At 33.6% G+C, this 23,944-nt stretch overlaps 1 non-coding gene and 1 pseudogene across 1 annotated transcript; both read right to left on the reverse strand.

Moving 5' to 3' along the window:
• LOC129314048 (cytosolic sulfotransferase 15-like) lies at nt 1-1,115 on the reverse strand (annotated as a pseudogene).
• Nucleotides 1,116-23,552: 22,437 nt separating this feature from the next.
• LOC129314729 (small nucleolar RNA R71) lies at nt 23,553-23,659 on the reverse strand. The gene has a single exon (XR_008594239.1). It is a non-coding gene; the product is annotated as a small nucleolar RNA R71 (small nucleolar RNA).
• Between the last annotated feature and the right edge of the window lie 285 nt (nt 23,660-23,944).

Here is a 23,944-nt window from a genome sequence, read left to right on the forward strand (position 1 = left end):
CAGGGGGGAGACTTGGCGCAATATGCCCTATGCAGGAAGACATTATTATAGGCTGATACAGTTTAAATGGTTAAAGAGAGGTTTTAAAATAACAGACCAGACCCACCAAACTTTTCTTCTATCACTTTGGACAATCTTTCTTCCATCCAAGGGCTAAAATGATTCACCTAATCTCCTACTTCACCTTTCCTAAAGTAGTCCTTGTTTTCATACCTCTGCAAAAATTTTCCTATCTTGTTTACCTCCAATTCCTTCATCTTCTTAAAGCTACACAGCTCAATGATGCTTTCAATGACACCGTTTCCTTCTTCCTCCAAGTCGAACGAGCAATTCAAGAACTCAGCCACTCTTTTCAAGTGAAACTTGATGTCTCTTTTCAAATCCTCAAACTTTAAAAACAGAATCTTGGTTGGAGTCTCTGTGCTTTGCCTCCAATAACCCAAAATATATGTCCAAAATAGACCATACTCAATAGTCCCATTGGAATACCTCTCAAAGCCTTCTCACATGATAATTTGGGTAATGTTGGTGGTAGAATTTTGTTGAAGAAAAACCAATAAGACACAAACTGGTCAAATGGGTTGCGACAAATATAGATTATCTTGCATTTGGACTTGGTAATTGTATCAGGCAATGAATGAAATGGAACATGGGTGCCAAAAAGTCTTGGTTCAGGCAAGTTGGAGAGATTAGGAATCTGATTATTTTCATAAAGGTTGAACTCAAGGAAAAGAACAAGTTCATGAGCACTGGAATTGAGCAGAGAATGGTTTTTTTTGTGAGGGTGGAAAATGATTACGATTTACAATTGCAAAAGCAAGGGCTTTCAACCAAGTAGTGCCAGCTTTTGGTGCAGAAGCTATAATAATATCATTATCTTTTGCCAGGAAATGATCTTGAAAAGAGCTTACAACTTGTACTCGATTTGCTACATACCATGTATCTTGGTAGAGATAAATGGATGGGTTAAGCCAACCCTTCTCTCTAGGAAGAGAAAGAAGCAGTTCCTTGCATTCTTGGCTAAGATTTTCATCTGAGACATCATAAGCAGCCTCATTTTCAAAGACAACATTTGAGTGGCTTTTTGTGATGGATGTGGTAGGAGTTAGAGCCATTGAAATTCTGGTATAGTTAATTAATTACTATCCATTATTTATAGGTCAGGAGATATAAAATGTTAGTAAAATTGTAAAATTGTGACTTTTTTTTTTGTTGACAGCTTTGACTTCATTTTTTTAATAAGACTGGGATTTGTTTAAACTAATATAGTGTTAGTTAAGCTTAATGGGGGTTAAATGAGTTAATAGAAGCTAAAAATAGAGTTGTTTATGGTTAATATCACCAATGAGGGTCTTAGATTTTAATCATAATTAAGGGCTAATTATTGAAGATTAGTCATTAATGATATTTAATTATTATAATTGTAGATTGATTGCTCTTGGAGCTATTTGCGCATTTGGAAGCTCCTCCAAAATTTAGATTCACTCTTGGGGTGGTAACCTAAGGGTTCAAGTAACCAAGAGTTAAATTCTAGTATATGTTTGTGTTTGTGACTTTGAACTTGATTGCTTATGGTATACAAATGAATGGTTTTATGGTATGGTATTGAAAACTTATATATAACCAAGGCTTGAGATTTATGATATGGGTTATGCAATGGATGAATATGTATAACTTGATTTGATGGATTTAATGTTGCTTGTTTAAGCATGACTTGTTAATGATGATGTGATTGGAAGTATTTTATTGAATATGATTGAGATTATATGATTTTTTGAGCATGAAGATGATGATGATATGAGTTGGGTGTGTCTTTGGCCATAACATGTCATTGTGCATAAAATGTTGATCATGATTTTATAGTATAAGAAATATGGTTAAATGAAATTTACCAAATGTGGCCATAGATTTCCAATCTATGAATATGAGAATGACCATTTGGATGGATGAGGATGATTGTGATTGTGAATATGTCATTTGTATGGATTTGCATGATCATAGATAGGTGGGAGTTCACTTGAGAGAGTAGGGCGATATGGAAATCCATGTGATACTTACCAGTACCTCGAGGCCTTGGTATTATGGTTCTTAATTATTACCCTAGATTGGTTATTTCCCTGGGCAAAATGACACCCTATAAGTTCAAAATGGGGGAATCTATGGTCTGAGAGTGAGTATGGGGCCTTAGCCAGGTCACCCCTCATAATTAGAGAGTGGGGCTAATTCAATCACACAGGTTAGTCCTATATGATTTAATAGCCCATTGATTCTATTAGAAGATATAAGGAGAGTAATAAGGGTGAAGAATGATCATGCATAATTATCATTATTATTGTCTCACATGTTTTATAGTTACGATACAATAATTGTGAAATATATACATGTAAATTTATACATTAATTGATTTTATGTGCCACATATTTATATGCTATAATTTATGTGCTTGGTTACTAAGATCATAAAATCTCACTCCCAAGGTTTAATATTTTTTTGAAAACGCATTTTGGGCCCATGACAAGGGGAAGCGGGTGAGGCTAGAGACACCTAACTACTATAATGTCTCTAGTAATTATTTATGTGTAATTGAATAGTGTATTGCCAACATTAGGACTCATTTGCATAGTTTACATTATTGCTTGTATGTAGCCTATGATGATGGTGATTTAGGCACCTTGGCATAAATTTTATATATCTTGAATTAGGTCAAGCGTTGTATGTGGGTTCATATTTTTAGTTGGCTCAAATTGAGAGGATATCTCTAATTTTATTAGCCTTCAAGTTAATGGTAAACCCTAGAATGGGAGACTTGAATATTCACAACTCACGAATGCAAGTCAATTGTTATCCATTTTTGATTAAGAACGTATTTTAAGTGTATTAAAGCTTATATGGATAATAGCTTAAGTTGGGAGACACTTGATTTTGGTTCTTTTAGCATCAATGCTTGTTTGGCACCAAGTTTTCCAGGATCCTTGTTTGGAAATAGTTTTGGGCAAAACTAAAGCCATATGTTAGATTTATTAATTATTTTATATGTGAGCTCTTGGATCACTTTAATTGGAGACTAGGGTAACTAATTAGGTGACTTGAAAGTTTGACTTAAGGGTTGTCATTGTTAGCAGACTGCTTCATTTGGAAAATTAGTTGAGGTGGTTGAGTTTTCGATTGTGGTAGATGCACTAAAATTTTGAAATGTTTTTCCTTCCTTTCTTCATCCTATTTTAAAATACTCAATTTGTATTCTCTTGCTTGTGAAATCTTTTCTACTCTAATTTCATGTGTTACTACTTTATTAATTTTTCATTTGATCTTAGGATCCATTCTATTAAAAAAAAGAATTTTAGGAACTTTGATTTAATTAAACTTTGGAGTTTTTCAAAATAGCCAAGGTTGATACCCTCCTTAAGAATCTTTCTTAATCTAATCGATTAGTTTTAATTCTTGTGGATCGTTGTTGGTTAATGACAAAAGTCATTACAAGGAGCTTCTGATCTCTAATATATGCTTGAACCACATAGCTTTCAAGCTTGAAGTAACTAGAAGTGAATCAAGATTTTGTGTGAAAAGCTAACCCACACATGTCTTCTTAACTATCCATGCTTGAATCATACTTTGACAAGCATTTAAGGTAGTTCATTAAAAAGTGCTTTTTCTAAGATTATTTAATTCTACACATCTTCAATGGCTATTGTAACAGTCACACCCCCCCGAGCCCACTGCTGCGAGTGGTGGACTGGGCCGTGCCACCTTACGGCAACCACCAGCCGGCTTTCCCCATGGTAGTTCATGGGTTATTCCCCGCACCCACTGCGCTAAGGGAGCCTTCCCAGGTTCGATCCCGCAACCTCTCCTACATAGCGAGATTCAGGCTGAACCTGGTACCATTGAGTCAAGTTGACTCAATGGTACCAGGTTCAGCCTGAATCTCGCTATGTAGGAGAGGTTGCGGGATCGAACCTGGGAAGGCTCCCTTAGCGCAGTGGGTGCGGGGAATAACCCATGAACTACCATGGGGAAAGCCGGCTGGTGGTTGCCGTGAGGTGGCACGGCCCAGTCCACCACTCGCAGCAGTGGGCTCGGGGGGGTGTGACTGTTACATAAAAGGCGCCTTTTATAGTTTTCCACACACCCGCACCCACTGCGCTAAGGCGGTGTACTCCCCAGACTGTGACCACTTCACAGCGAACCAGCCGGCTTTTTCCGTGGTAGTTCACGCATTATCCCCGCACCCACTGCGCTAAGGGACCTCCCCAGGTTCGATCCCGCAACCTCTCCTACATAGCGAGATTCAGGCTGAACCTGGTACCATTGAGTCACTTGACTCAATGGTACCAGGTTCAGCCTGAATCTCGCTATGTAGGAGAGGTTGCGGGATCAAACCTGGGGAGGTCCCTTAGCGCAGTGGGTGCGGGGATAATGCGTGAACTACCACGCAAAAAGCCGGCTGGTTCACTGTGAAGTGGTCACAGTCTGGGGAGTACACCACCTTAGCGCAGTGGGTGCGGGTGCGTGGAAAACTATAAAAGGCGCCTTTTATAGTTTTCCACGCACCCGCACCCACTGCGCTAAGGTGGTGTACTCCCCAGACTGTGACCACTTCACAGCGAACCAGCCGGCTTTTTGCGTGGTAGTACACGCATTATCCCCGCACCCACTGCGCTAAGGGACCTCCCCAGGTTCGATCCCGCAACCTCTCCTACATAGCGAGATTCAGGCTGAACCTGGTACCATTGAGTCAACTGACTCAATGGTACCAGGTTCAGCCTGAATCTCGCTATGTAGGAGAGGTTGCGGGATCGAACCTGGGGAGGTCCCTTAGCGCAGTGGGTGCGGGGATAATGCGTGTACTACCACGCAAAAAGCCGGCTGGTTCGCTGTGAAGTGGTCACAGTCTGGGGAGTACACCACCTTAGCGCAGTGGGTGCGGGTGCTGGACTCAATGGTACCAGGTTCAGCCTGAATCTCGCTATGTAGGAGAGGTTGCGGGATCGAACCTGGGGAGGTCCCTTAGCGCAGTGGGTGCGGGGATAATCCGTGTACTACCACGGAAAAAGCCGGTTGGTTCGCTGTGAAGTGGTCATGGCCTGGGGAGTACACCACCTTAGCGCAGTGGGTGCGGGTGTGTGGAAAACTATAAAAGGCGCCTTTTATGTAACAGTCACACCCCCCCGAGCCCACTGCTGCGAGTGGTGGACTGGGCCGTGCCACCTCACGGCAACCACCAGCCGGCTTTCCCCATGGTAGTTCATGGGTTATTCCCCGCACCCACTGCGCTAAGGGAGCCTCCCCAGGTTCGATCCCGCAACCTCTCCTACATAGCGAGATTCAGGCTGAACCTGGTACCATTGAGTCTGACTCAATGGTACCAGGTTCAGCCTGAATCTCGCTATGTAGGAGAGGTTGCGGGATCGAACCTGGGGAGGCTCCCTTAGCGCAGTGGGTGCGGGGAATAACCCATGAACTACCATGGGGAAAGCCGGCTGGTGGTTGCCGTGAGGTGGCACGGCCCAGTCCACCACTCGCAGCAGTGGGCTCGGGGGGGTGTGACTGTTACAGCTATAATCCTTATTCAAAGTGTTCCTAGCATCTTTTTTGATATTAGACTATAAAGAAGACCTTATTTAAGTGAGTGGGTAATAATTCTTTGAGCATTAAGTGTCTTGCATTTAATTCTTACCAACTTACATTCAATATTATGTGAAAAAAGCTCTCAATCAGCTGTCATTATATTCATATCCACTCTTTTAGGGAATTGTTATTTTGAAAAGCTTTTCTTTCTTATTTGAAATCTTAGGAGAGATTTTTCTAAGTGTTTATTTGAGCTTAAAAGTGTTGTAAGTGGTTTTTCTTGAAATCAAGACTAGTGTAAACTTGTGGTTTGTACTGAGATGGCAAGCACCGAATTAAGGTCATGTTTATGGTAAAAAATCTCAATTGTGATTATGGGAATCAAGTATATAATCTATCCATTTAGAAACCTAGATTATATAGGAATACGTCATTTATATTTTTAAGAGTCTATTTAAACAATTCAACCTTTTGTATTTTGTAAACTTGATTGAATTTATAAGTTGAATTTCATTTCAATTGTGAGATTATTTTGATTAGTATGTTCTCTGTGAGATAACATACTGTGGGATTTCTATTTATCATGACCAATAGCTTGGTGTCCTTCCATCATGTTTTCTCATTATGTTCATCATCACTTACCAATATTCATCTTTCTCATTTATTTACCCTTTCTTCCATATATTATCCATTTTCATTGTATTCTTCATTATTTATCATATTCATCTTTCTCATTAGTTCATCCTTTATTCTATATATCATTCATCCATTCTTCCATCTATTCATATTTTTTTCCATCCATTCTTTTATTTAAAAAAAATCATTCGATTTGTCGCTAATTTTTTGATCTCTTTCCCTTATATATTCATACTAAAACAAAAGGCAACATGCTCCAAAGGGAAAAGCTAGCATCATTATTGAGGAAAAAAAACAAAAAGAAATAAATCATACAAAAAAAGGTGAATAAATTGAAAAAAAGGTGTTGAAAAGAAAGTTTATATGAAAAAAGAAGTTAAAAAGAGAGGGAGAGTAGAGATTCAATCTGATATAGAGTTGGTATATTTTTTTTTTATTTGTGAATCTTGTCATATCTTATCTACTATATCTTCTTTTACCTCATATTATTTTATTTATCTCATCTTATTTTATCTACTACATCTTATATTATCTTATCATATCCCATCTAATCTTATTTTATCTCATCTACCTTCTCATATCTCATCTTTAATACTTCCTTTGTAACTTAACGTTGGTTTCACCATAACTATTATTTCACAGCATCGTTTCTCACCTAGAACTTTGCTAAATCGAATTTGAGTGAAGAATGTTTAACTACACGTCAAAAGAGTGATAAACACGAGTGATATTCTATTATGTGAAACATGCGAGTGGGTTTGTGAGGTCTAAATTTTTTACTTGCTACACTAACCTTTCAGGTACATCATGAGTGAGTATTCCCACTCAAGGAACACTCTCCCCACAAACCTAGAGTTGATTATGTTGAGGCTATCCATGACAAGCTTACTGAACTTGAAAGAGAACTTTAAAAACTAAAAGTTAAAACTTCAAGAAACAAGGAACATGATGATTATAATGAAGAGGTTCAATCTAGGAGGAGGATATCTCAATCTAAATTTGACCTTTTTAACTAAAAGGTTAAATATCAACCATTCAAGGGTAATCCAAATCCAAATTTCTATGTTGATTGGGAGCTTAAAATGGAGCAAATCTTTCGATCTAATGACATATTTAGTAAAAATTTCTACCCATAAATTTTCTAATTATGCACAAATGTGATGGGAAGATTTCTTATTGATGCATTAAATCATCAACAAAGAGCCTCTAAAGTATTGGGAAAAGCTTAAGAAGTATATGAGAAAAAAGTACATGCCTAATTACTATACAGGGAGTTAAAAAGAAGGCTACAATTGTTCAACCAAGGTTCAATGACTGTGAAGGAGTATGTACATGAGCTTCATCAAGTTAAAATGCAAGTAAAACTATATGAAGATGGTGAAGCTTCCATAACCCAAATTACTAATGGGCTCAGGCAAAAAATTAGAGACAAATTAGGTATGTACAGTTACATCTTCATAGACATGGAAGAGCTCATGCACAAGTACATCAAAATTGAGAAAAGAATATAGGAGAAATGAGCAAGACCTTCAACTTCTAATTAGAGGGACTCAAAATCAACCTCCAAACTAAAAGATTGTAAGGCCTAAGAAGAAGCTAAGTCTATGCCTAAGGCTAAGGAGGAATCCAAGTCTAGATATGATGGTGGTATGACATTTGACTTCAGAATATCTTCTTCTACTAAAACATCTTCTCTTGAATGCTATATATGTTCTAAAAAGAGGCAAATTACTTCTTAATGTCCCAACAAGCAAGCTATGACCCCTAAGGATAATGTGGAATATTATTGTGAGCATACGAGCTGTAAGTATGAATATAAAGGGATGCCTCATTTAAGTGATGCATTTGACCTAGAAGGTGTATCAACCGGTGAAGCTTTGGTTACCATCTATTCTCTATAAGTGCAACCTCATATAGATAAAGAGCAAGAACTCAAGAGAAAGGGAAGGTCAAAAACTAGCTCTAATTCAAAGGAGATATATATAATCTATGGCTATTATAATGCTGTCGTTGATAATGAGCTAGAATTTAAATCAACAAGGGAGGAAGAAAAGTTGAATGTTGAAAATCATGAAAATAAGTATGTATATGGATACCTTCTTATTTCAAATACAATACTCGTGATAGAAGAAAATTCCCTCAAAAATGAAGAGAGAAGTAGCCATATGAGTGCAAATGACTAGAGTGGAAATATTAAAGAGAGTGTAAATGAGTTAGAGAGAGAAGAACAAGAGAATGGAAATGAGAGAGAGAAAAAGAAAGAAAGAAAAGGAGCTAAAAGTTAAAAAAGAACAAGAGGGAGATGTTGAGAAAGTTTTATCTGCTAACTTTCTTAATCATTCTTTTTCTAGTTATGTTAATTCTTCATTACAATGATTTCATTATGCATTAATAGAAGTAAATAATAATTATGCACTCTCATTATTTAAAGATCCTTAAGAGTCTAAGATGACTCTTCTTTAAGAGGAGAAGAACAATGTGATCCTATGTTGCAATCCAGCTGGCACTTAAGATATCATCCTAGGTGACATCCAAGATGGCATCTTACATTGCAATCAAGTTATAGCTCCTTGGTGGCATGTCATGTCATAGAATTATCCTATGTAAAGTCATCCAAATAGCAAAAAGTCCAAGTAAAGATATTTATATTCAAGATCCTATAATAAGTAGTGAGAGCCTAAATCAACATATTGAAGGCCCAATACATAAGTAAAGGCAAATTGGGCCTTAATCTCATAAACCTATCTTTATTTAATACATGTGATTTGAGGACGAGTCCTCTTCAAGAGTGTAAGGCTTCCATTACTAAACCATAATTAGCTCCAACTTTGAGATAATCAAGGGACAAAACCCCTTAAAGGATTACTAAGTTTGTAAAATTATGTAAATGGGAACAACTTTTAAATCAATTACAATAGGATCCCAAAATTCAACATCTTTAATCTCTCAAACACTTATTATGCTCAAATCAAAGTTTTAAAATAATGCAGAAGCTTGAAAATCAACTAAGACAAAAAACATTGAGTTTTGAAACTCAAAACTGTGTTTTGTGCAAAGAACGTGACATGCGTTGTAGCTCACTTTCTTCTGTGCCATGCGCCGCAGCACATTGCATGAATATAGTTATCAGCTATTAATTTGACAGCACAGAGAGCGAACTTTAACCACATCCAAAATCTCCATCTGACGTCCAATTAGGATGGTTTCTGTGTTTACACAGAGCTTTCTCCTAGCTCCAGCTAATAGCATAAGTTCCACACTTAAATTCTTTTTTTATAAAAAGTTGAACACCGAAACCCATTTTATCACTTTTTTACAAAAAACACACAACATTGGTGTCCCAAATCAACGACAAGTGCTAAAGTTCTACACCAACTCTTCGATCACACTCAATGGACTTTAGCATACCCATGCAATGTACCATATAAACAAAAAAATACATATAACCTAAATTCACCACTCAGCCCCAAATTTCACAAGACACAAGGGAGAGGAAATTCATGTACAAATCCATCATTTTCATTTCAAATCATTCGAAAAAACACATGTTCCTACTTGCATAAGTATTTTAGCTCTATCCATGGGTTTGTAACTAAAACTCACTAACTCAAGGTACAAAATATGCAAGTTGTACACTTTAATAATGCAAGTAGTAGAAAAATGAATCATGTGAAACCTCATTGGCAATTTTACAACATTAATACACAAAAATAGAGGAGAGAGGCATGAAAGTAGGATTTCACCACAATCCTATGCCTCAGAATGCATTCCTTAAATCGAATATGATGAGCTAGGCCTTGAAAATATTAAGGATTGAAGGGTGAGTACAACTACTCAATAACCAAGTTTTACCTAATCAATACAGTTGCATATCAATTGTAAATAGATATAAATAGGCAAAAACACACCATCACAACATATAAGATAAACTTGACCATGGTTTACAATATTACTAACTATGTGACCGAGCCTAAAAACACATATAACCATATTAATTTATAATGCACAACACAAGGTCACAAAAATACCAACCATGCGCCCCTAACATACTCTAGACCACAATACTAATAACCATATGGCCAAATTTATATGCATGATCATATGCTAGCCTTATACCCTTATGTTACCTTTGATTTAAAATCATTGGCTATTCGGTGGCTATGTCCTTCACAGACTAACCCAGCCTTCAACTTGTGAGGAGCTACCGGGTCAGGGTTAACTCACTTACTTATGCAATTTAGTTTTCCCTAATAAAAACAACCATAGGGTGTCGTACCCCTAATCTAGCCTCATTATGAACCGATGGAGACTAGTTAGGTTCAAGTCCCTCATAGAACAAATGGGACAATCCTAAATTAACCATAAGACATGGCTACCTCCCGATTCTAAAGGTCAATGTTGAGGCAAGTTCTCGATTCCAATGGTTACTGCCAATACCACGTGAATTTACTAACTACTCCTCTCCCTAGACAAACTTTTGCCAATGATCATGCTATGCACATGCCACATATAAATGCACATGTGACCCAATTCACAACTAACACAAATTCATATCGATCTCTCACTCCTAATAAACCACAACCAATATGTAGAACATTTTGAAAATATCATATTTATCACTTTCACTTCAACATGCCACTAACCAAATCGTCAATCATAATAAATGGTATGTAGAAGGTTTCCCTTTCCAAAACCATTTCACAAGTTAAACACATTGTCAAATTGCATCATTAGTTTAAACCATCAACAATATTATACAAAAACAATTAATATTCAACTATATAATTTAGGTTTCCCCCAGTTACCTCAAATCTTTGAGAGGTCAAAGGTTTACCCTTCATAATACCAACTTCTAAAGCTTCTCACAAGCTCGAATGGTACCAAATCAAACCTCACTACAATCACAACACAAGGATATCATTATTATCCCATTTTGTGAGTTTACAAACATAATTTCCACATTCTCTATTCTATCAATCTCATAATTCACTACCCATTCATACCCAATGGATTCACTATGTTCCATTAGCTCACATTACCACTATTGAGTCATTAAACCATCATTAATGAGTCTCAAACACTCCTAACAACCATATTAATTACAAAATTTGCATAACAATAACTCTCCCTAACTAACTATTGATAAAATCATCAATGTAGGGTTTTCTACCACAAACAACTCTCATTATATCTATTTTAACCAATGAGTTCAAGCCCATAGCTCTTATGGATCAAAAATCAATCTTCTAACTAAACCCTAACTCAAAACTTCATAAATGTAGTAGAGAAAGGAAGATGAGGGCATAAATTACTTACCTTAGGTATTTGAGAGCTTCAAACTATCACTAATGTGATCTAACAACGTGCCCTAGTAGAGCCTTAACGTGCCTTTCGTTTTTTCCCTCTCCTCTTTTGATTTCGTACGCAGAGACAAACTAATTTAATCAAGATTTTGGCCATGCAATATGGCGCATGGCATAGAGAAGCCCATTGCATTTAAATATGCCTTTATGCACTATGGCAGATTCCTCACACACCGCGGCATGTGGCGCAGAGGGCTTCTTTGCACTTTTTCTTTTTCTTTTCTTGCCCAGGTGGCCTGACTTCCCTCTAGATCCACTTCTAGAGCTAAAATTATAATTAATTACACCAATTAGGGTCCTCTGACCACACACCTCATTAATTTACTAATCAGCCTCATTAGGTTAACTAGTCATGCTTAATTTTCCGTGATGTTACAAAGAAGGAGGGAATGATGAAAATCAAGGGATAAAATAAGGATAAAATATATCCATTAAGAAAATGACCTATCCATTTAGAGTTCTAGATTAGCTAGGATTACTTCATTTAGGTTTTTAAAAGTTTATTTAAATAGTTCAACATTTTGTATTTTAAAGACTTGATTGCATTTATGAATTGAATTGTCTTTTAAATATGAGGTTATTTCAAATAGTGTTGTCCTTCATGATATAACACATCATGGAATTTTAGTTGATCATGAGCTATCATTCGGTTGTCCCGTACCATGTGATCTTGGGGACTTGAAGTAGGCTGTGTGGTTGGGCTAAACTAAGATAAATCTTTGTATCAAGTTTTCACATATCTTTAAACTCATCTATTTCATGAAAGCTTTTTGCAATTATTTCTTTCTAAGATCATCTTTATTTATGGGCTGGGAAAAGTTTTGTGAAAAGTTTAAGAACACCCAATTCACCCTCCTCTTAAGTGTTGGCCTTATCTAAGAATCATTTATTCAAGTGCCTTATGATCTATTTGAATCACTGCTCACTAGTTAAAGCAAGTCAATTTTTTGTTTTTGGTGTGACAATCTATATATAATATCTTCATATCTATTATATAATACTCTTTTTCTTTCAAATTATAAGATATTTTTTAACAAAATCTCATATATTAACAAACCTTATTAAATAGACTTAACAATCTTATTTTTTTTTCAAAACAAAAATATCAACTTCCAAAAATGTGCTCCATTTAATATATTGAAAAGAGACAAGGACGGAAATTAAAAAGAGAGAGGGTAATATTAAAATAAGCCTATTTGATGAAACTTTAATCTTCTCAGATGTCATATATATTGGGATACCAAATCTTTCCTAAAATTATATTATAATTTGAGATGAATAGAGTATAAAATTTATTTATAGATAAGCAGAATCACTAACTAATCATGAACAATTCAGGTTATCTCAATTCTCAAACATCATTAGAAGCAATAGCTGCATGATCTAGTTAATAAACTTTGAAAATGAGAATGTTAAGTGCAAAATAGATATCAATTTTTCTTACTTGCTACAGCTAATTAATAATTCCAAGGGGAAAATCTTGTTATAACACATATTTCATCAAAATCTACATGCAGTTTAATTGATTTAAGAAAGAAAACATAGTGCATGTTGTCCATTGGTAGAATGTACTGATTCTTTAAGAGAGATGTTAAAAGAACAGATCGAAACCACTCAACTTATCTTTATATGCTCAGTATTATAAATTTAAAATGCTTGTTTTCAATTAAATTAAAACATATGCATCATTTATAAATTATTTATTCTATAGTAAATTTTTATTATTAATATTGTTAACACATTAAAATTCATTTATATTTTGATTTGATTGGATAAAAATACATTAACTATACAAAACTTTATACGCAAGTCTTGCCCATTTCCAATCTCCAATTTCATCTTTGGGCAAAATACCCATTCTTTGAGACAAATTTGAATTTAATGTATGTCTCATTGCTAAGTTTTATTTGAACGACTAAAATTTAAAATGTGTTTTTAAATATAAATTATCACAGTCTAAAGTGCATATTTAGTCCTTAAATTTTATTTAAAGTTTATTTTAAACTATTAATTTTATAAAGTTTTTTTTTAATTTTTTAACCATATCACTATTTGTTTCATCAACAAAAAAAAAATTCCTACATTAAACTTCTATGTATTGACAAAATATTTTTAATATAGATATAGTAAGTTTAATTTTTTAAAATAATAATGATTTATAAAAAAATAATCGATTGAAAGTAATGATATTATGGTTAGAAAATTGAAAACATATTTTATAAAATTAAGAGACTAAACTAAAATTTTATATAAAATTAGTTCACCAAATGTAAACTTTAGCCATTATCATCTTTTAAGTTATACTAGTTTAAAAAAGTTATTTTTTTCCTTCAAATTAAAAAACTTAAATCATTTTTATGAAAAATGAAATTCAGATCGTATACAAAATTAATATCAAAATTGTCTAAACAACGTGAACGTAACCCAGATCTAATTAATATCTAAATGGTACGCGAAAGATATTGAATGGACACTATAAATCAGCCTTGAAGCCTGACACTGTTGATCACCACCTGGCATGCCAAATGTCTACGGTCGTGACTGTAACAAAGTGATCGAAACCAAAAAAAGAAAAAAGAAAAAAGAAAGAAAGAAATAACAAGTCGAGCAAAAAAAAAAAAAAAAGGATAAAAAGACGAAACCGAGGCAACTTAGCCTATATCCTCAATTACGTTCACAACATCCCTGGACAACACAGCAAGCAGCTCATATGGTGCGTGGAGCATAATCGGTTAAAATGTAAGTTTTAAACCAATGGAATTGAGGTTGACCGGAAAAAAAAAATAATGAAATTGGAGTTTAATAAAAATAATAACCTCTTATAATATAATAAATTAATGTTAAATTTTTAATAATATTTTGCCAAATAAAAATCTTCAATAATAAAATATATAATAATACTAAATAGTATTTAAATGATGTGATGCAAACGTAGGCAAGAGATTTTTAAAAGAATCTTTTTTTATAATATTGCTTTTACTTTTGTCATTTTCTATGTGACCCTGTTCACTGATTTTAACTTTATCATTTTGCGTGCCCAACCGATCCCTTAAAATTAATAATAGCATGGTGACGGCAGAAAGATTTTGCTGTGATTTTCTGGCGGATTTGTTGTGATTTGCTCGGAGTAATTTAATGTTTTGTTCTTGATTGGAAAGTTTGCTTTGATTTTATTATAAATATACGTTGTTTATTTGAAAACACGTATTTTTTAATTTTTACACTTTATTTATATTTCATTATAAGTCTTTACATTTTATTTTTAATATTTTAAATTTTTAAATTTTTATTTTTTGATATTTTAAATTTATTTAACGTCCTTATACCTCATTCATTTTATTCATTTAAGGGCCTAGAACATTCAAAAATTAAAATGTAGATATCCAAAATACAAAAAAAAATATAAAAATTTATAACAAAACATGAACAAAGTACAGGGATCAAAAGATATGTTTTTTCTTTTTATTTTACATATTTAACTTTATATATACATCATATTTGTTTTAAATTAAAATTAAGACGAGATATTTTTTATAAATTATTAATTCTGTTAAAAACTCTCATTATTAATATTATTAACATATTAAAATTTACTTATTTTAATATATAAATAAAAATATATTAAATATAGAAGGAAAAATATTTAACTCTTTTTAATTATGCATTTTTCGTTAGATTTGAAATGTGCATCCATTTATCATTTAATTAAATCAAGAATACAAAAGTAGGGGGGAAAAACAATGTATTCCATCTACTAAAAAAATATAAGATATTTTTAAGTAAATCTCACTTTACAATAAAATAGTCCCTTACTTTCAAATTAATTATATCTTTTTATATTTATTTTTATTATATATTTTATAATAAATATAAAGTCATTATTAATAGAAATATTTTTAAAAAAATATAACGATTATATCCTCAAAAAATTAAAAATATTTTATATTTTTTAATATTTAATTTTTTAAAAAATATTTTATATTTTTAAATAAAGAAAGCAAGACGTTCTCATCACTTCTATTAGAGTTTGGCCCAAAATGAAAAAATACTCCTACTGGAGAGAACACGAACGCATTATAATCAGGGACGATTGGATCATGTGGCCGTCGTTGGATTCCTCAATCATTGTTTTCATAACCTAAAATATTGTACTCTCAAAAACTGGTACTTCATCTGATAAAAAATTTAAAAAATTTTGTAAGATTAAATATTTAAAAATATAATACATTTTTAATTTTACAATACATGTACTTAATAAGATTTTTTCAAACAAACTCTTAATAAATAAACCACTTAACTATTAACCTTTAAGTAAGACATTCTGTTAAATAAGTGCAAAAAATAATGATAGAACACATTTGTTATATATTTTTATTTGTCAATTACGGCCCCTTTGATTAATGATTTATCACTTTAAAGTACACATATTGCATTATATTTAAAATTTTTTCTAAGTTTTTAGATTTAGTGCACTAGGGGCAGTTGGTCCAAAAAATGATTTTTAAGGAAATGTACAAAAAAAATTGACAAATTGCATTTTATGTCCAGTTGATGAGTGGTGAAATTAGATTTTTAAAATTTATTTTAATTTAGGAGTAACTAAATAAAAAAGTCAACACTTTTTTAAGTGCCTTAGTTTGACCTAGTTTTCAGGTTGTCTTTGTGTGAAAATTTTTATATAATTTTGTGTAGCCTAAAATTTAGTTATTTTAATAAATTCTCCCTTCTAATTATGAATTTAATTCTGGATATTAATTAAATTTTATTATGTCACGTGCTATTTAATTGAATTATGTGATATAGGTGGCATGTGACTTATGCATCAATTGGGCAAATGAAGTCAAAAGTCCATGGAGTCAAAGGCTGATGGTTTGGACATGTAAGGGCTTCTATTTGGTAGTTTAGATCAGCTAAAAGTATGGATGATGCATGGAATTAATTGTACACACATTGGAATCATCTACAAACCAATAGAAGGGTGCCACCTTACAAGTGTGATAAGGCTATCATTTTTTTTATTTTCTTTTCTTATTTTTAAATTAAGTATTCAGCTAAAGGGAAACACTTGAAGCATGTCATTTTGAGTCCCAAATCATATTCATTCACCCATTCACTCATCTCCAACATTTTCTCTCACTTGTTCATAATGTTCTTCATTTTCTCTCAATTTTCTCCTTACACTTCCACTCTCTCTCCTCCATGTCTCTCAATCTAACCATTCAAATTTAACCAAACCACCACCATTCTCTTCCTCTCTTCCTCCTCTACAAAACCTAATAGTTTTCATAAAGATCAAATCTTGTTTGATTTGGGTGAAATTCATGGGAAAAGGAGCCAGAATTTTAGAGCTTCAACTTGGAGATTGCTTGAAGATGCAAGGCTAGATTCTTGAAGGAGATACTATGTGGAGGAGGAAACCTTGAGTTTGTATTATTTTCTAGTTGGATTTGTATTTCTTCTCTTTACTTTTCTCTCTCTAGAATTAAAAATTTGTATGACTCTTTGATATTGTGATTTCAAGTGATGATTCATATGATTGAGAGATGCTTGTTACTACTTGTGTTTTGTTACTTTGAGCTCTAGATTTTGGCCTCTTCAAGTTGATTCATAATCTTGGTTAGCTTGATGAGTTTAACATATTTTCTTGCTTGTCATAATCTTGCCAACTTAAATGTATGTGAATATCTTCATGAATCATAATCTTGAGCATGTTGATTCTATCATATGTGCTTGATCTAATTGACTCATGTTTGTAACACTTTAGTTAGGCTTAATGCTAGCTTTGCTTTGGCTCACTCTAAGACCATAATCTTGGATTGGAGTTGGTCAAGGTATTAGCTAAGTCTTGGTTAATATAACTAAATCACTAAAACCAAAGAGAAGAGAGAAGTAACCAAACTAGCTAGGTTGTAATTAAACAAGGATAGGTGACCAATTCCACATAGGAGTTTCTACTTTTAATAGCTTTTCACACATCCACTTAATTCACTTTAAAATTATGTTTAATAGCTTAATTAGTTTTGAGTTTAAATCTGTCTCACATACCTTTTAACTTGTAATACACTTCAAACTTAATTTTTAACTAAGCCTCCTCATAGAGATTGACCTAGGTTCACACTATTACTACATTAGTGTAGCTTAGTTTTTTTTTTTTTTTTGCTAAGGTAGCGACAACCTTAGTCAAAATTTGGATGGAAATATGATGTTAGTTGGAAAACAATTAATTAACTTATTGGGGTGTAATTAAAAATGTCTTATATTTTTTAAGGATGGGAGTAGCTCATAAACTACATTAAAAACAAACAAAAAACAAAACATCTAAAGTTTGCTAAAGAATACTCTTTAAATTTTATTTATAAGTCACTTTTAACAAATTTTATCGAAATCAAGAAAAATTTTAAAGGGGAATGGCACTTAAGTCCCAAAGAGATCATTTTATCCAAGTAAAGTCCCAGCAAATTTTAAAATTAGAAATTTTAATTTTATTGAAAGAAGCATGATATTATTGATGAACAGTGAGTAAGGAGAATTTAGAAAATATGAGTGAATTTGTAGAAAGTTCTAATATTACCCTTGAACTTGTATGTCTCTCTTCAACCTTTTCCTTCTATCGTCTTCCTTCCTCTGTAAAAAAACACCTCTCTAAAAAAATAGAAAACCTTATAAAATATTCTAATGTTTTAGAAAATCCCCGTATCCCACCTACAGAACTTCATTTCCTAAACTCTTAAAAACTCTACCATAAAGGAAACTCTTTCGTATGTGGAATCAGAGCCCTGATTCACACTAATTGTCTCTAACAAAAAGAGGTTATCCAAACATCAAAACTTGATCGGTGAGGTATTCCAACTACCACATGTAACATATTAAACTTTTAATCTAGGAAACTAATTACTAATCAGGGATAACTTAGTAATTAGTAGATTAATTGTGGTTTTGAATGGTAAGCTAATATTTTGACTAGTTAGGATGTTAAATAGTATAGAGAAGTTGAATTTAGGTATAGAGAAATTGAATTGGGGAGCTTTAAGGGGTTAAATTTTGAATCAAAGTTGTGAAAGGACTTTTAGGTGTGAAACTAAGATTTTATAACTGGTTAGGGATTTAACAGTTGAGCCTTGAGATTATAAGCTTAATTAAACCTAAATTAAGGGGTTTTAAGAGGGTAAAAGTATTGATGTAGTGTGTAGTGAGGTGGATTGGCCATTCTAGTGACCCAAGATTGTGTTATTGTGGTGAATGAATTAAAGTGCGCTTGAAGTGTAAATGACGTGTTTGTGTATGCTAGGTAATGTGATATACCCAAACTTAATGCTTTAAATTGAGTTTTGGAACTGATTGAGGGCACTTGCCTATGTAGATTGTGTAATTGGAAATTGCTTGTGGAAATCTTCAAATCATAAGGTGCTCTAGTGCAAATGATAGCCCTTGGTAAAAAAAGTGTGAGGTAACTGGATAAACTTTTTTATCTTTTAGCTTGTAAAATTATTTACAAGTTATTTATGTAAATTATTTATGTCATGATTTCTAAACCAATAGAGTATCTCTTTATGAATAGTGATGCATGTGACACATGAAAAAAGTGATGCATGTGATGTGTGTGAAAAGTGATGCATGTGTTTTAGTGTAAAAGTGATAAATGATTATGCATGAGAAAGTGATAACTTGATCTAAAGTAGAGGCTTGTGGCCCTAATTTGTGTAAAGCTAGGAAGTCTTAGTCTAAAGTGTTGATCATAATTCACTAGTAAGACTCAAGAGTGTATGAGCATTCATATATGATTAGAGGTAGGTGTTCACCTTATGGAGATTTATATATCATGGTGTTGGAATATGTGATCCCTATGCCTCGTGTACCATAGTAGACAGGCATTATTAGCAGGCAGGCATTGTTGACTACTTTGTGAGTGATTGGTAGGGAGAGTATTTGATATCCCACCAATTAGTTATGGGGAATTCATAGACCAGAGGTGATAAAGAGGTACCAACTCAACTTCTTCCACTAATGGTGAGCTTGGACTAATCAAAGAGGTCTTGTGTATAGCTTATGGGTTCGTTGGGAGATTTGAAGGTTTGGTGGATACTAGTAAAACATGCCCATTCTTTGTTATCTATGCATTGAATATTACTTATACTTTTTTTTTATTTTCAAAATGATGCTACTCAATCTTTTGTATATAATTTTACTTGTTAATCGGTACTTGGGTTTATTCAAGTTACTAGGACTTTTGTCTCACTCCTTTACTTCATGTTTACAGGTGATAAGAGTTAAAACAAGTTAGGAAAGGAAACATGAGAAGATTAGTTATGTTCACATGAATTGTAATGCTACTCTAGAGTAAATGAATTTACATTTGTGTATAATGTTTAAATTGTTAACTAGGATGCAATTATGAATATGTTGGGTGACTTGCTTGTACCATCTTTTGTGTATCTTTGCCATTTATGTGTGTGTGTGTAAATGTGAAGGGAGGCTTAGTCGATTGATAGAACACATTTGTTACCCACTTTTATTTGTCAATTAGGACCATTTTATTAATGATTTATCACCTTCAAGTGCACACATTGCATTAGATTTGGAACTTTGCCTAAGTTTCTAATATCAGTGCACTAGGGGCATTTTGGTCCAAAAAATGAACTTTTGAGAAAATGTACAAGAAAAATTGACAAAGTGCATTTTATGTCCAGTTGATGAATGGTGAAATTATATTTTTAAAATTCATTTTAGTTTGGGAGTAATTAAATAAAAAAGTCAACACTTTCTTAAGTGTCTTAGTTTGTCCTAGTTTTTGGTTTGCCTTTGTGTGAAAATTTTTATATAATTTTGTGCAGCCTAAAACTTGGTTAATTTAATAAATTCTCCCTTCTAATTATGAATTTAATTCTGGACATGAATTAGATTTTATTATATCATATGCTATTTAATTGAATTATGTGATTTATGTGACATAGGTGGCATGTGACTTGTGCATCAATTGGGCAATTGAGGTCAACACTCCTTGAGGACAATGGCTGATGGTTTGCACGTGAATTGTGATTATTTTGAGGGATTAGATCAGCTAAAATGATGTGGATGACACATGGGAAATTAGGCACACATTGGAATCATCTACAAACCAATAGGAAGTTGCCACCTTGCAAGTGTGACAAGGCTCCCATTTACATTTTAATTTTTTTTCCTTATTTTAATTAAGCTTTAGCTGATGGGAGACACCAAGGAGCACGCCATTTTAAGTCTCAAATGGGATCCAACACATATCTCATTCATCTTCCACATTCTCTCTTTCTTGTTCATAGTGTTCTTCATTTTCTCTCTTTTGTTCTTCATTTTCCAGCACCCTAACCTCCATTTTCAGCCACCAAACCTCCACAAAACTCATACCATTCTTCTCCTCTCTTCATTTTCGTTCCATCCCTTCCATTTTCACAAGGATTGAAGCTCATTTCCATCATTCAAGAGCTATGGAGTTTGGCCTTCACAAGCAATCACTAGGGTTCTTGAAGATGAAGATTGGCTAAGTTTCTTTGTGGAATCCTAGAGAGATGAAGATGGAGGATGAGTCTTGAGCTTCAAATTGGCTAAGTTCTTTTGTTTCCTATCCTCTTCTCTTTTTACTAGATGGTTAGATTCCTTAATCTAGGGTCTAATCATCTTAGCTTATAAATTCTAATTTGAATTTGATGTTGATGTAAAGAGAGAGGATTGTTTCATTTAATTTCTTCCTTGGACAGCCATGACTGAATTTTGCCACTCTTTGTTTGGCACATAATCTTGTGTTTTTCAATTAGTGAATTTCTTGTGTTAATATTGCATAATCTTGTGGTGTTAATGCTTGTGTTATTGAGTAGCTTGACATAATCTTGTGGTTGCTCAATTTATGTGTTTGACCATGGCTGTTGAGAGAGGATTTTGAATGAATCACTTGGCTAATGTCTTCACCAATTGGTTAATTGAACTAGGGACTTTAATCTAAGACCTAGGGAGGTTAGCTAATTAGGTTAATTGGCTTAGGATAATTTTCTTAAGTCATGACAGCTTTAGTCAAGAGGAAAGGGAAGCTAAACTTAGCCTAATCATGAGAAGATAATGAGTCCAAAATCAACTAATCTCTAGGGTTCCATTATTGTAAAAAGGGAAGTTCATTTCACTCACTTTCACTAGCATTTTAATTACTTGCATATTAGGTAATTAGTTTAGATAATTAGATAGAAAACTAAATTCCTACAAACTTTGGTTGATTTATTTCACTAGATAACTTTCAATTAGACTTAAAACCATTCCTTGGGAGATGACCTAGGGTTGGCCCTATATTGCATTAGGGTTAGCTTTAGTGTAATTTTGAGGATAAGCGACTAATTTCCTATCAAAATTTTGGCGCCGTTGCCGGGGAATGGTTTAAGTTTAATTCTAAGGTTGTTTAGTACTTAATTTATATTTTTAGTGTTCCTGAAAATTTTTTTGAAAAATTATAAAAATTTGTGTTTTGTGTTTTGTTTAGTGTTTTTTGTGTGTTTTGAGTGTTTTTATTCTGTTTTGAAAAAGAAAAAAAAATTAATGCAATTTTCGTTGGTTTGGTGTAGAGCTGAAAATACTCTGTTTCTAGTGTCTCTGTCTGAAATTGAAAAATTAACTGGGAATGAGTCTGAGGGAATTTGAACTTGAAATTTATTTCATTGAAAGCTCTATATCCTAGCTTCACTTTAAAATTGGTTTGGTCAATTTTGGACGTGGGAAGTGTCCTGTGGAAATTTTACCATCTAACAAGGTCCAGGGAGCCATTACAGAGGATTTCCAAAACCCTGTTTCAATTTTGAGTTAGCATATCTTCCTCTTTGTGCGTTCAAATTGATTGATTCCAGTTTCATTTTTCTTATCGCTGTCTTATCTTTGTTTCTTGTGTTTAGGATTTTCTTCAATTTTTCCATTTTCCTATTTGAAAGTTTGTTAGAAGCTCTGAAGGTCTTCTGGACGAAATCCTGTTTCTCCAGACTTGAGGACCAACTTGTGAAAAATTCTGGGAACGATTGGGCAGGATTTTTAATCTAAAAGTTTTATATAATTTTCCTGTATATCTCTTGTGTTTCTCATAAAAGTTTCAGGGGAATTTATCATGTGGATTTGCTGATAGAAAATTCACAAGTTCACTGTCTCCAGAGAGCCTACTGTGCGAATTCCAGAATTGCCAAAGCTTCTTGATTGAGCATTTCTAACTCTCTTTCTACTTGTTTGGTGTTATTTTTTTTTTTCATTTTGTTGCTATTGAGTTTAATAAAAAAAATAAAAAAAAATTATTTCTCTTGCTTTTGTGTGTTTTGAATTGTTTCATGTTGATTTGCATTTTAGTTTAGCTTGTTCTTTGTTCTTAATTTTCTTGAGCTTGATTAGTGCATGACCCGAAGAAAACATACCTCTTTTGTTGAATTAGATCCAGAAATTGAAAGGACTATTTCTAGATTGAGAAGATCACAACCTATTCTTGATTCTCATTTGGTTTGTAATTCAACAATGGAAGGTATCTTAGGACATGAGCATGTGCATAATGAGGGCCATGGGAATGGGAATGAGAATTTGCATGATGATGGCCATGTTAATAATGAATTTGAAGGCTTGCATAACCCTAGAGAGGAGAGGAGCATTAGGCAATTAACTCAACCTAATTGGCATGATAATCCTTATGGCTTATATGTTCCTCCTACTAATGTTCAATTTGAAATTAAATCCTCCTTGATTAATGCATTGCCTAAATTTCATGGGTTACCAGGAGAGGATTGTCATAGGTTTTTGCATACTTTCCTATTGGTTTGTGATACTATGAAGCCTATGCATGTAAATGTTGATGATGTTCAAGCTAAGGCTTTTGTATTTTCTCTTGAAGGTTTAGCAAAGGAGTGGTATTTCAACTACCCTTCTTATGTGAAAGTGAGCACATGGGCCGAGCTAAGAAGACTCTTCTTAGATAAATTCTTTCCAAATTCCAAGGTCACCAATTTGAGAAAGCAAATCTATGGGGTCCAACAAGGAGAGGATGAGAGTCTCTATGAGTATTGGACTAGATTCCAAGGCCTTTTGGCTAAATGCCCACACCATCAAATTTCTAGTGAGAATTTAGTCCAATATTTCTATGAGGGCTTGATTCCAAGAGACAAAGTTAACATTGATGCCGCTAGTGGTGGATGCTTGATTGACCTCACTTCCTTAAAGGCTTGGGAACTAATTGACAAGATGGCTTCAAGTGGTGCTCAATACTCTACAAGGGAAAAGAGAAATGTGAATATGGTAGGTTCCTCAGTTCTTAATGATTCATATGTGGACTTGCTAGCTGCCAAGATTGGGAGAATGTTGGCTCCACAAATATCTCAAGTGAGCAATGTAAGTAC

The sequence above is a fragment of the Prosopis cineraria genome, unplaced genomic scaffold, assembly GCF_029017545.1.
Source record: "Prosopis cineraria cultivar Desert tree isolate PC_DT_omini unplaced genomic scaffold, ASM2901754v1 PC6, whole genome shotgun sequence".
Classification (NCBI taxonomy): Eukaryota; Viridiplantae; Streptophyta; class Magnoliopsida; order Fabales; family Fabaceae; genus Prosopis; species Prosopis cineraria.